Below are 11,688 nucleotides of genomic sequence, written 5' to 3' on the forward strand. Positions count from 1 at the left end.
GCTTCTCTGACTAATGAGTCAAGTCATAAGCTTATATTTTTGCAGTTTGAATGCTGGGTCTTAATCCAGGAGTTGCTGGGATGGGTGGTGCTTCCTCTGAAAAACAGCAGTGTGTAAGTTTCAATTCCATGTCACCAAGTTGGTTCCTCAGATCTGTCAGAGAAAACAAGACAGTGAAATTGTGTTTCTGTCTGGAGTCTTGTCAAGTCCCTCCTCACAGGCTCTTCAGCTTCTGAAGAATACAGTATGAATGAAGGTTGAGGAGAATGAAGGGAAAGACTCACAAACAGAGCTCATGTGGCATTTAAGGGGGCAAACAGTACATCAAAGATGTACTGTAATGTAGTATAGTCCTTCATATCATAGAATGGTTTGTTTTGGAAGCTGCTACTTCATTGACTCATTTAGACACTCGGCGACAACTGTTGGCTGTGAAGTCGTTAACTGCGCTGTGAGAATAAATACGTCACAAATTCATTGTTCAAGTGTGACATTAAACAAGTGGAAAATAGAGAAATACAGAGAAATGATTTGTGTAGTCACTGATATGTCAGATTAGAGAAGCAGTACAAAAGAATGAAAAAGCAAGGCAATTAAAATTTCAGTTTATAGTTTAGATGTATGGACTAGAAGTGTTAGTGAAGTCTACGTTCACTGAATTTGGATGGTGAAAGATCAGTATCTGGTCTGATTTACTGAAGTCATTTAATTTTAAAAAAGAAGTGCTGTTTGAAATATTTCTAGGATTGTGGCGTTCAGTTGGGTAGGAAGCATTGCCTACTACCACTTATTGTTTTTGCATTATGTAGACTGTTATAAATTTTTAGAGTGCTCTCCACAATTCTTGTGAGTCGTGCTTGCCTTCTAACTAAAGACTTTTCTGTGCTACTATCTGGGAAATAAAATCCTATTAAATGGTAGTGACCTGATGCAATGCATTGATTAGAGAACCTTGTTCTTCGCTGTTGCTGTATTCACTTCAAGGTAGATGCAGAAGAGTTAACTGGAAAATGATACTTGGGTTTTTCTTGCTTCATAAAGGCAACGTTGGCTGTGTTTTCTTGAATAATAAGATGGAAGGAAGAATTCATGAGCCTAGGAGCATTTGGAGCCAACAGAAACAAAAGGCTAGTTTATATGGCTAAATACTTTTGAAAAACCAACATTTGAAACATTTAGCCAAGTGGTTGCGTGGAAGTATCTATACAATTTTGTGCAGGGTAGTGCAAAAGACACACATTTTTATTTTCTGCTTGCTTATGATTTTCCTGTTCTTCTCTTTCTTCACCAGTGGTTAAACAGATTTATTATCATGTATGGATATAAAAGATCTTAAACTACAAACATTTATTTTTAGGTCTCCACCCTTGGGCTTTGGATTTTGTGAGCAGCTATTTCAGTAAATTTACATCTATATGGGGAAACCTGCAAATTGAATACTGTGCAAATCCATGTTTTAAAAAAAGCGATTGCTATTCTAGAAGGTAAAAGATATAATAAGGAAGCCAAGTAAAAAAGATTGCTTTTTTGTTTGCTACTAAGGGAGTAATCAATGTTTCCTGCTGGTTTTTGCACCCTGCAATTGGAGATTCTGGCATGAAAATGGTCTAAATAATACTAGGTTATGTGACTGGTTGACGCTGCATAATACTGGGAATGGGGTGATTTTAATATACAGCCCTTTCTCAGGCAGAACAGCCACTGAAATCGCATTTAAGTGTCGTCAGTGGAACCTTTGCCAAAAAAATCACTATGGATTTGACCCCAAAGTTATTACTACCAAATTTCTTATGTAGTCTTTCATTATTGTGTTTTTCAAGAATGGAGTACTCAATTGAATCCTGGAATTCATTATAACTTTCAGTTTTACCAGTATATCAGCCCTTAAATCTACATTTCCATTGGAAAAAAAAAAAAAAAAAATTTGTTGTTGCTCAAAAAGTAGTAGTAAGCACGCATACTCAGTGACTTAGGTAAGCAGTTGCCTGAGGTGCCCAAAAGGGAAGCTTGGGCTCCCAGTCTCTGTGTGAGTAGAGGAGAGAATCGTCTCCAGAAGAGTCTTAGTTACAGTCTACGTTGTCTTTGGCTATGAGTCCAGTCCTACCACTACCTTATTAGCATCAGAGGTGGTGTAGGGTGCATACTGGTTTAGTAATTGGGTCACATGGGTCGGTAGGTGTAAGACCTACTGTGATTTGTCAAGTAATAAGTAAGTTGGTTAAAATTTCTTTTCAGAAGTTAGTGGGTTATCTTTTTTACCATGGATAATGAAGACTGTGATAGAGCTGCGTCATTTAACATAGAAAATCTTGTGTTACTGTGGGACACGAAGTAGTTTCTTATTTTGCATGGCTAAATCTACAGTATTCCTGCCTTCCCCTATGTTATTATTGAAGCAGCAACAACAAAAAGGAGGGAGGGGACATTAGTATTTAAAACTATTTTGATATGCCCTTATGCTTCCAACTGCTTTATTCAACACTTATATAAAGCATTGTGGGTGGAGGTGGCAGGAGCACCTTTAAGCATGCCTTCTATATTCTATTATAGTATAATATTTTCACCTGTGTTTAGTTCTTGCCAGCCTTTAGTTATTCATATGAAAAAAATTCCAGTGTTTTTTTTCTGCCTCAGGCTGAAACCTCTCGGAAAAGGTTTCAACAGAATAACTCCAAAAGCTTTTGAAAGAATGCATTACAGAAATTAGAGAGATTTGTCAACCTTGTTTAGCCAGCCATTTCTTCATAGGGTAGTTGTACCTTTGGGAAGTAGAGAGGCGAGTCAATATGGCTTTTGCAGCCTCATTCAAATTAAATCAGATTCACTACCTTGAGTAGGTTGGTTTAAAAAATAAATAAAAGTCATTACTTGCATGTTCTCAAGAGCAGGTTAAATGTTTACTGATAACATCTTTTGGTACGCCCACTATGTAAAACGTGCTTCAACTGTACCAGCCTCAGTGTGTTCTTGGGGTAGGGAATATGATTGTTTGTACTGAGTGCCAGGCTGGGCAGCCCTGCATTACCATCTGCATCTGCTTTTGTCAAAGATGAAAGTATCTGAGTATTTAATGGTCTTCCAAATTCAGTAGAGCTTTATGTCAACACATACTTAAGACAAAAATTGAAAAGCAGTTGAAATCACTGCTTCATTCATTAGCTACTGTAGTTATTTATGTAGTAATTTCTGAAAAAGATAGGACTAGTTTGTATTATCTGCTCCATATCACACCCTTAGTAGTGCCTTGGATGAGATGCCCAAAGTTTGAGGACGAACCGAACACCAAGTTTGTCTATTACCTTACTTTCTCCCAGTTTGCAGTGGAGCTCTGGGACAGCCAGCTTTTAGGATTTTATCAGTAAATCTTTGTTATTTTGTTATAAGTCATAACTCTGAGAGAAGCTGGATGGTTGAGGCTGGTGGCAAAACAAATGCCTTGTCTGAGGAGTTTTGGAGGATGGGAATGAAGTTGCCACGGATATATCAGTATTTCTCCATTCAGGATCTAAAGACTACATGTACTCTATAATCCTTTCTTGCCTGTTTTTATTGTACTTTCAGGTTTGTAATGATATCATAGAATCATAGTATCCTAGAAGCATAGAATGGCTTGGGTCGGAAGGGTTGGCAAATTCCAACCCCCCTACCACAGGTAGGGTTGCCAGCCACTAGATTAATCATCAGATCAGGCTGCCCAGTGCCCCATCCAACCTGGATTTAAATATCTCAATGGACAGGGCTTCCACAATCTGTCTGGGTAGCCTGCTTCAGCATCTTATCACCCTCTCAGTGAAAACTTGCTCCTGACATCCAATCTAAGCATCTTCTCATTTTGTTTAAAACCATTCCTGCTTGTCCAGTCATTATCTACTCACGTAAAAGGTTGAATTCACCCCTGCTTATAGTCTACCTTTAAGTATCAGAAGGCAGCAATGAGGTCACCCCACAGCTTTCTCTTCTTCAGACTGGACAAGCCCTGTTCCTTCAGCCTGTCTTCATAGGAGAGGTGCTTCAGCCCTCTGATTGTCTTCGTGGCACTCTTCTGGACAGTGTTGGTGACTCTCACCTCTCTCTATTTAAGCCTATTTTCAAAGCTTAGCTCACCAAGTAGGCACAAAATGATCACCCAGTGTGAACTGCTAACTGATATAAGCAGTTGTAGAGGGAATGCTTTTGATTATAGTAACTCCTATTAGAGTTGTGATTAGTGAGAGGCATCAGGAGCTTTTCTGGATAGGAGAGTTTGTGTTTGGGTGGGTGAAGTGGATGCGGAGTGGAAAGCACTTGCTGGCCTCCAGTCTTGCCTGAGTAAGTGGGCTAAGACAAGGTAATCACTTGCTGAGTATAAATGCCTAGGTTGTTTTTACTGCCTTACTTTAATCTACTGCCTTAACAGTGATGAAGAACAGTGTTTTGTTGACTTTCAGATTCACTTCACAAAGCCAACGGTGAATGTTACCATGGATGTCCCAGCAACGTGCAGCAGTCATGATATGCTATTAGGCTTTTAGGGTATTCTGTAAGATCTATTTCTTAGTACGAAAGAACATGCTTTGTTCCTTAAAAGCAAGAACACTTTTAAATTCAAATTTGCTTGTGTGAAAATGTTATTATCAGTGTTAGCTTTATGCTTTTAATTTGGAAAATAAAAAAAACAAAACAAAACCAAAAACAAACAAACCAACAACGTAAGAGCTACAGAGGAAGCAAAAACAATTAAGCATTTTAAGGCCTCTGCATTGTAAAATCTTACATAAGATTTAATCAGTGGCTGAATAGTACATTTATCATCTACCTGACAGCTGGAGTTAATGGTGGGTGACTTTCCAGGGAGTTTAGGTGCTGAGGTAAGCAGGAACAATTCTGATGCTTCTGTTAAATGCTGATGTGCTGCCTTTTTCACAGGTATTTTAAGTAAAAAGATAGAATTTTGGTCTTTGAGGTTAATATATTAAGTCAACTCCTTTCACCATTTTGGTTACTTTAAATCAGTTATGAATGTCATGATAAAAATACGGTATTAAAGTACTAAGTTATTTTCTTATGCATGATTTAATGTACACACACACACACACACACAAAGTGTAATTTTGCTAGAAAAGGAGAACTGGAATAGTTAAAAATAATTTTAAGAAGTTATATACACTCAAGTATTTCTGACAACATGATGTCTGTAAAGTGTGATGTCAAAATCTGTTAAATTCTGTATCTGCTGTTAGATGTGCGCAATGACCCCTTGGTAATGCTGCTAGCACTATGGGAATCTGAGGCTTTCTTTCCTATATATGCCTTGTTTGGCTTTGTTTGTTAGCCTCATGTAGAATTTCTCAGAAACCTTCTCATTTTTCTCTCAGAGATTTTAATTTCTTTTGAAACTTTGCTTGGCAAATGAACAGCTTTCTGTTGTTACTATTGTTTTTGTTTTTAGTAATTGTTTTCCTTGTGTTTTCCAGTGTATATAATGTGAGGTTTAAAAAATTGATAGATTCTTCTTGAGTGTTTCTGTCGAACTCATCTTCTCTCCGTCTTAGTTCCCCATATCTGTATGTTCACTCCTGTACAGTAGCACCGTTTGTGGGCTTGTTCCTGGGACCCCAGTCCAAGCTTTGGGGTAGAATAACACCACTGTTGCTTTAAGCCCACAGTGTTTCTTTATATAGATGTGGCTTGGTTTATAATGTTGCTTTAAATACACAATAAGAGAGTTCATCTCCATTTCAGAAAGTGTTTATGACTGATCTCTTCCTAACCAGGAATGTTTGTATTCTTAAGTTGCTCCACTGCAAAAATGTTTTGAAGTCCCAAGCTGGTGTTGAGGCTCTGCTTGTGTTCTGTGAAGGTTGAATACTGTCAACACTGGAAAACCACGGCTTTGCATTTGTCTGCAAATAGACCAGGCTCACTTCTGTTATTTCTGTGTCTGCTTCCAATCAGTCACCTTCTTTTTAAGTCTGCATCACTGCACTAATCTATGAGTGCCCTGTGCCTGTCAAAAGCCACTGTAGGATGCAGTTGGGGCCTCAGTCCTTTGCAGTAACATAGACAAATTTTCATAGCTTGTTTACTAAATAACCTCAGAATAATTGATTTCAGAAGAAAAATGGTCATAGTGGCAACAAAATAAAGTGATTTATTCCAGATGCTCTTAAAATGTCATGTTGATGTATGTTGAGATTTTCTCACTTGACTTCTGCTGACGCCACTTATTGATTATGTATTGAGTTGACAGAGGCCAATGGAAAAATCCTTTCTGTCCACGTACCAGAACTTCTGTATGGCTGCTGTGTGTTCTGCATGGTGGCTTGGGCTTTGAAAGTAAGTAAGAGGGTAAATAATGCAGAGTATCAGAAGCGTACACAGGAGCAGAGATTATCTGAAGCATGCAATTTATGCTGTGGAAGACAAAGCCCTGCCCCTCCCTTTCTGGCCTGCCTGACCTGGCTGTCCAGTCTCCCGAACACCTATCTTTCTAATGTCATCTGGTGACCAAAGGGGGTTGTGCCTGCACACAGATCTGAGTCAACCACTTTGCAGGAGACTTTCCTGAATAAAGGAGAATGAAGTAGGAGGGGTTAGTTGGTAGAACTGATCTGGGAATCAGCTTCTGCCTCCAGGCCTGTGGGAAGGAGATGCCCTCTACTTTGGTCATGGACAGAATGGTCAACAGGCAGATTGTACCATGGGGATGTTTTCTGTTAGTGTAGAGGCCAGGAGGAGATTTTCCTGAAAAGAGAAAATTTTGCCAATCCTTCTTGCTCATTAGAACGTCAGCAGACAGAGTTGTGACCTTTAAAAACAGGTGACATGTGAGCTCTACCAAATTAAGGTTACTGTGAGTTGTGGTATACAGATATGGTCAAGGAACTGTTACCTAATTTTCAGGGGTAAAAGATTCAGGATCATGCTGCAGGCCAATATGCAGCTGGAGATCTTTTGGTGAGAGCTGAGAGGTAAAGGAAAAATGATGAAAGTTTTAAATGAGGTTTTCCACTTGACTGTTTGCCTAGGTGGGACACTGAAACTCACTTTCTGGGTGGGAGCATGCCTGGTTTCATTTGTGGTATGTGTATAACTCTGTGTACATTCTCATCAAGTACCAGTGTCATCCTTCATGGCTTGGCCTTTCTGGCTGATTCATGGCTATAGTTTTTTGGCAGGGCTTTGCAAATATGTATTGATCTCCAAGCCTAGGTATGTTTATTTTGCAGAAATGTAATGAAGTTAAATAGAAGGCTGTGAAATTCAAGCATGAGATTTTCAAAAGAGGAAAGTAAAATAAAAATATCTCAGAAGCATAATACTGAAGGGTTTTTCCTGTTGTGTTCTGGAGCTTTTTGCTCTTTTTCCCTTTAAGTTGAATGAGGAGGAAAGCAGTTTAATCCCATATTAATTAATGCGCATTTCTCTGAGGTGGAATGATCTCTGTTCAGTCACACCTTCAGAGTGACTCAGGTGGATTAATCAATGATAATCTTTCTAATTAAAACTTCTGCTGAGAGAGTTAGAAGCTTTCAGCAGTGATCAGTAGTTTTTTTGTGTAATTAAAGGTAAATGATATTAACACGGTGTTCATCTTTACTTTTTTCCAGTTGATCATTCAGAGATTAGGAATGACTGATTGACTACTGTGTATTCAGTACATTTGCACATTTAGAGTGGCTAGGTTTTTCTGCTTTGTATTTTTTTCTTCTTCTGTGAGCAGGAGCAGCTTACTATGGTATTATACCTGATCTTCACTGTCACATCAGTTAGCCATTTGCTGATATTTATATTTGTTTAGCCCTCTTTTATTCAGGAGAAAGATAGAAGTGTGAGTACAAGATTAATGGCAAACTGTGGTTCTAAAACCGTAGTGCTTACTGTCGTACTACAGGTTATTCTGCTAAAAAAAATAAATCAGCTGTGCCTAGTTGTCTGTCCTCAACTAAATGGCAGATCCTTTTGCATTGTATTTACCATGTTATGGCACAGCATTTTGGCATCTTCAGTATACTGAAGGATAGCACTGCTTTCTGAGATGTTTGAGATTTATGTGAGAATTATTTCTGCGTGGCAGTTCTGTCTTTTGATTGCTTTCTTTTTGTTACCTCTCTCCATTTGTTGATGCATGAACAATTATTTTCACATTGATTCCTTTAGAAGTGCTTTACCCTGACTAAAATTTTGATGAGAATGGGTAGTATTAAAAGACTTGTTTTATGAAAGAGGTAAGAAGAGTGTTGTAAGATCGTTGATGTAATGTCTACTTTCCCCTAGCCTGCTGTAAAAACATATTTGAATGAGTAAAGCTATGTATGTGTGCAGCAACATGCTGCACTTTACTGGGAGCTTCCTTGTAGTAAGCCTTATTATTAAGGACTCTGTAAATATGGGGAAATGGCTGTCACAGAGCTGGCAGAAAATTGCTGCAAAGTTTGTGCTGACAATGACAAACTTCTTTTCAACATTTGGTGGATGTTTTGAGGAGGGATGTTGAGACGTCCTTGACAGTTAATTCACTGGGAGTGCCGGGAACACTTCAAAAAACCTGGACCTCCCTGTCCAGTAAGTTTTCTTCAAGAAATAGGATGTGGACCTTAACAAGTTTTCGAGTAAAGCTTGACTGGTAGGGAGGTATTGTGTTACTTTCCCATGACTTGATTCTTTCATTATTTAAAGTATTACACCATCTGCCTGTTATAAACATAGTACTCTCATTTCTTCCAGTTTTTACCCATACTGAAATGTTTTAGCTGTACATTTTCAAACCTTGCTTACCTGAGTTTTTGTATTGCAAGGTCACAAGGTTGTAATTACCAAACAGCCATATTCTCCAATGCTTTGGGCCAACAAGAATCCAGGAGAATCAGGTCTGCACATGTGTGCAGAGTTCAGGTCTACATTGCTGCAATTGTGTGCCCACACTGACACAAGTCTCTCATTTAGCTTCTCCTAGCTCTTACAGTACTCTCACTCAATTCTTGCCAAAGTGTTAGTAAAGAAGCTCCATCTGTGAAGAGATGGAAATGGAGTTGTGGTAGGAAAGGGAATATACCCAAGCCACTCTCTGCTGTGAGCTGAAACCTGGAAAGGGAAAGGACACTTCTTATTTCAGGAATTTTGGAAAAGTTAATGTAGGTGAGAACAAGCTGCTGTTTACATCTTTTGAGTTTTAATTGCTGGTGGTCAGGCACTAGGTACCATAATTAAGGAAGGGCTGCCTCCTTTGAGGAGTGTGCTGTGGGATAGGAAAACAAAGTATGGCAAAAGTACATGTCAGTCATGCTGGTAACACTATAAGCTTTGCAACAGAAGTCATCCATGTTGCATAGGTCGGCACTGTTACCTGAGTTCCATCGCCATTTTGGTGGTGTGCACTCTAAATGTTTGGTGTTGATAGCTATCTACTCCTCCCACAGCAGAGCAGTTCTCTATTTTGTAGAAGGAAATTTGCAAGTGGATTTTATGATAACTGCAGAGAAGAATATTACTTAAGCCTTATTACTCATGTTTCCTTTTGGGTGTAACTTACAGCCTGATTCTGCTCCTTACTTTACTGACCCATTGTTAATTTGTCCCTTCTGTATTGTGGCTTTGCTTCTTGTATTACTTGCTATTTTGTCCGCATTTTATTTTAGTGGGGCAGCTTTTGTTTTTCAGTGAAGTCATTTTGGGGCTATTGCAAAGTAGGAACGTGCTCTAATCTTACTAAATTATCTTAGTTAAAAATCTACATAACTTTCTTTTTTTCTGCTTGACCATTTAAATGGAAGAGCAACCACTAGTTTCTATTTTACATGTATTGTTTTAATTGAGAATCTACTTTGTTATGTGCGGTTTTTATCACTAGACTTGTCAGTGAGATCTGCCTTTTGAAGCAGGAAAAAATTCTTGTGTTTGTTTTAATTGTGCTGTAGTTTGTCAGTTTAAATGTTGTAAAAAATAAGGATATTTTTTATGACAAGGTGCTGTGTGCCGTGAAGAAGCTCTTGAAAATCAACCATGCCAATTTAAACATCACAGCAAGTATTGTAATAAAGTCTGACAGTTTGCAGCATGAGGATAACAGAATTTGTAGAGCAAGAAGTTTTCCTTGCCAGCTTTGGGGAGCTCAGACACTATCTCCAGTGTACTCATATGGAACAAGTAGATCAGTGTTATTTTCTGTCTTACTGTTTTCAAGTAGTGCAGATAGAAGAGCAGCAGATTAGTGTGTGTCTGTCTGTTCAAAATCAGAGTGCTGTTCTCAAGAGTGTGGCTGGGCTGCTGCAAGCAACCTTCCATAGATCTCTGTAGCTGAAGCATGGCTATTTTGTGTAGTCACAGCTGGGATTTGGTAGGTATTATTCACAGACAGTGCCTCTGCTGTAGAAGGACACTGTGCTGATTATGGCTCCTTTCAAACTTCCTGGTCAAGTGGACTGGGTGGGGATAATGGAGTTAATTGCAGCGCAGACCCCCTCTTTACAACAGACCTGGATGATTCAACAAAAATTCATCTGAGGCACATGTTGACATTTGTTCTATTACTGGTTTCTAAAGTTTTTTGCTGCTGTTCATGAGTGGTGAACATAGAATGATGAGGTCATGTATGAATTCAGTGAAGCTGCTTCTAGTTACTCTTCTTGGGTGAGTTGTCTGCATGTGAGAGGTTTATGGTTTAGCTGGCAGTGGTTCGGAACTGAACTTCTTTCTAATGTATCCTGGGATCCACTTGTTAACAAAATGTTTTTTGTTTTTCAGATTGCCAACACTAAGAAAACAGAGGCTTCCAGCAAAAAATTCTTCAGCTCATTGAGCAACAAGGGCAGTGTTAGGAATACATCCCACCCTTGTGCTTTTGCTGCAGGATGCAGTGAGAAGGAAGGCATGCAGAGAGCAAATAATTATGCAAGGTTGGTTTGTTTATATTTTGTTGGTTTGCTTATTTTTGAATGAATAAACTGGATTATGAGACAGTTATAGGCCAAGGTCCAGATACAGCCAGGTTAAATTCTGTGTTAGTCCCTGAGTCTTAAATTTCATATTGGCTGGGTGCCTTTGAGGGTTTAAAGTCAACAAGTATTGAACAGTAGTGCTGGGAAGGAAAATGGAGGCCATCTGAGTTGCTTCTCTCAAGGCACTGATCCAATTCTTAATTACTTTGACTTTGAAATTGGTGGTATTTACAAAACTTCTGTACTGACAAGGGTTCAAATCTGTAAATAGCATAGATGCAGTTTTCTATACTTAACCTAAGGAGGGAGAGGGAGGGATTTAGGCTTTTTCCTGCCCAGCTATTTAGAGTGTTATGATGTGGTAAATGCTTGTCTATCAGATGAGATGGAGTGGATGAGCAGTTTTTGGTGCAGTTTTGTGTTGTTCCAGATTTAGACAGAAAACTGCCAATGAAGAGAGACCCTATTTCTGATCTCTCTCTCTCTCTCTCTCTTCAAAGCGCAGAGCAGTGTTAAATTTGAGTTCCGCTAATTATCAGATGTCTTTTTGTCCTATTCACAAATCTTATGCGTGGCATATAAGAGAGATTTGGTGTGGGTTTGAAAGACCTGGTGCAATTGCGCTTTTGGGAGGGCAGGTTTCTTTCACCCCCTTTGATTTGTCATGTGAAGCAAAGGGGTTGTTTTAGATGCTTAATCACAGTATTTTATAAAATGGTGATGGGAGAACGTTTATTCAACTTTTCTGTATTTTGAATTCCTTAGCATCATT

The 11,688-nt window shown here is 38.8% G+C and overlaps 1 protein-coding gene across 1 annotated transcript in view; it reads left to right on the forward strand.

The window, feature by feature from the left end:
• The window catches only part of SCAF8 (SR-related CTD associated factor 8), a 144,167-nt gene extending 133,339 nt beyond the window's left edge, over positions 1 to 10,828 (forward strand). Inside the window, exon 22 of the mRNA XM_015858251.2 lies at positions 10,723 to 10,828. The gene's annotated coding sequence lies outside the window, so the exon portion shown is untranslated. The remainder of the gene's footprint in view (positions 1 to 10,722) is intronic.
• The last annotated feature ends 860 nt before the right edge of the window (positions 10,829 to 11,688 follow it).

Source organism: Coturnix japonica, chromosome 3 (genome assembly GCF_001577835.2).
Source record: "Coturnix japonica isolate 7356 chromosome 3, Coturnix japonica 2.1, whole genome shotgun sequence".
NCBI classification, from domain to species: domain Eukaryota; kingdom Metazoa; phylum Chordata; class Aves; order Galliformes; family Phasianidae; genus Coturnix; species Coturnix japonica.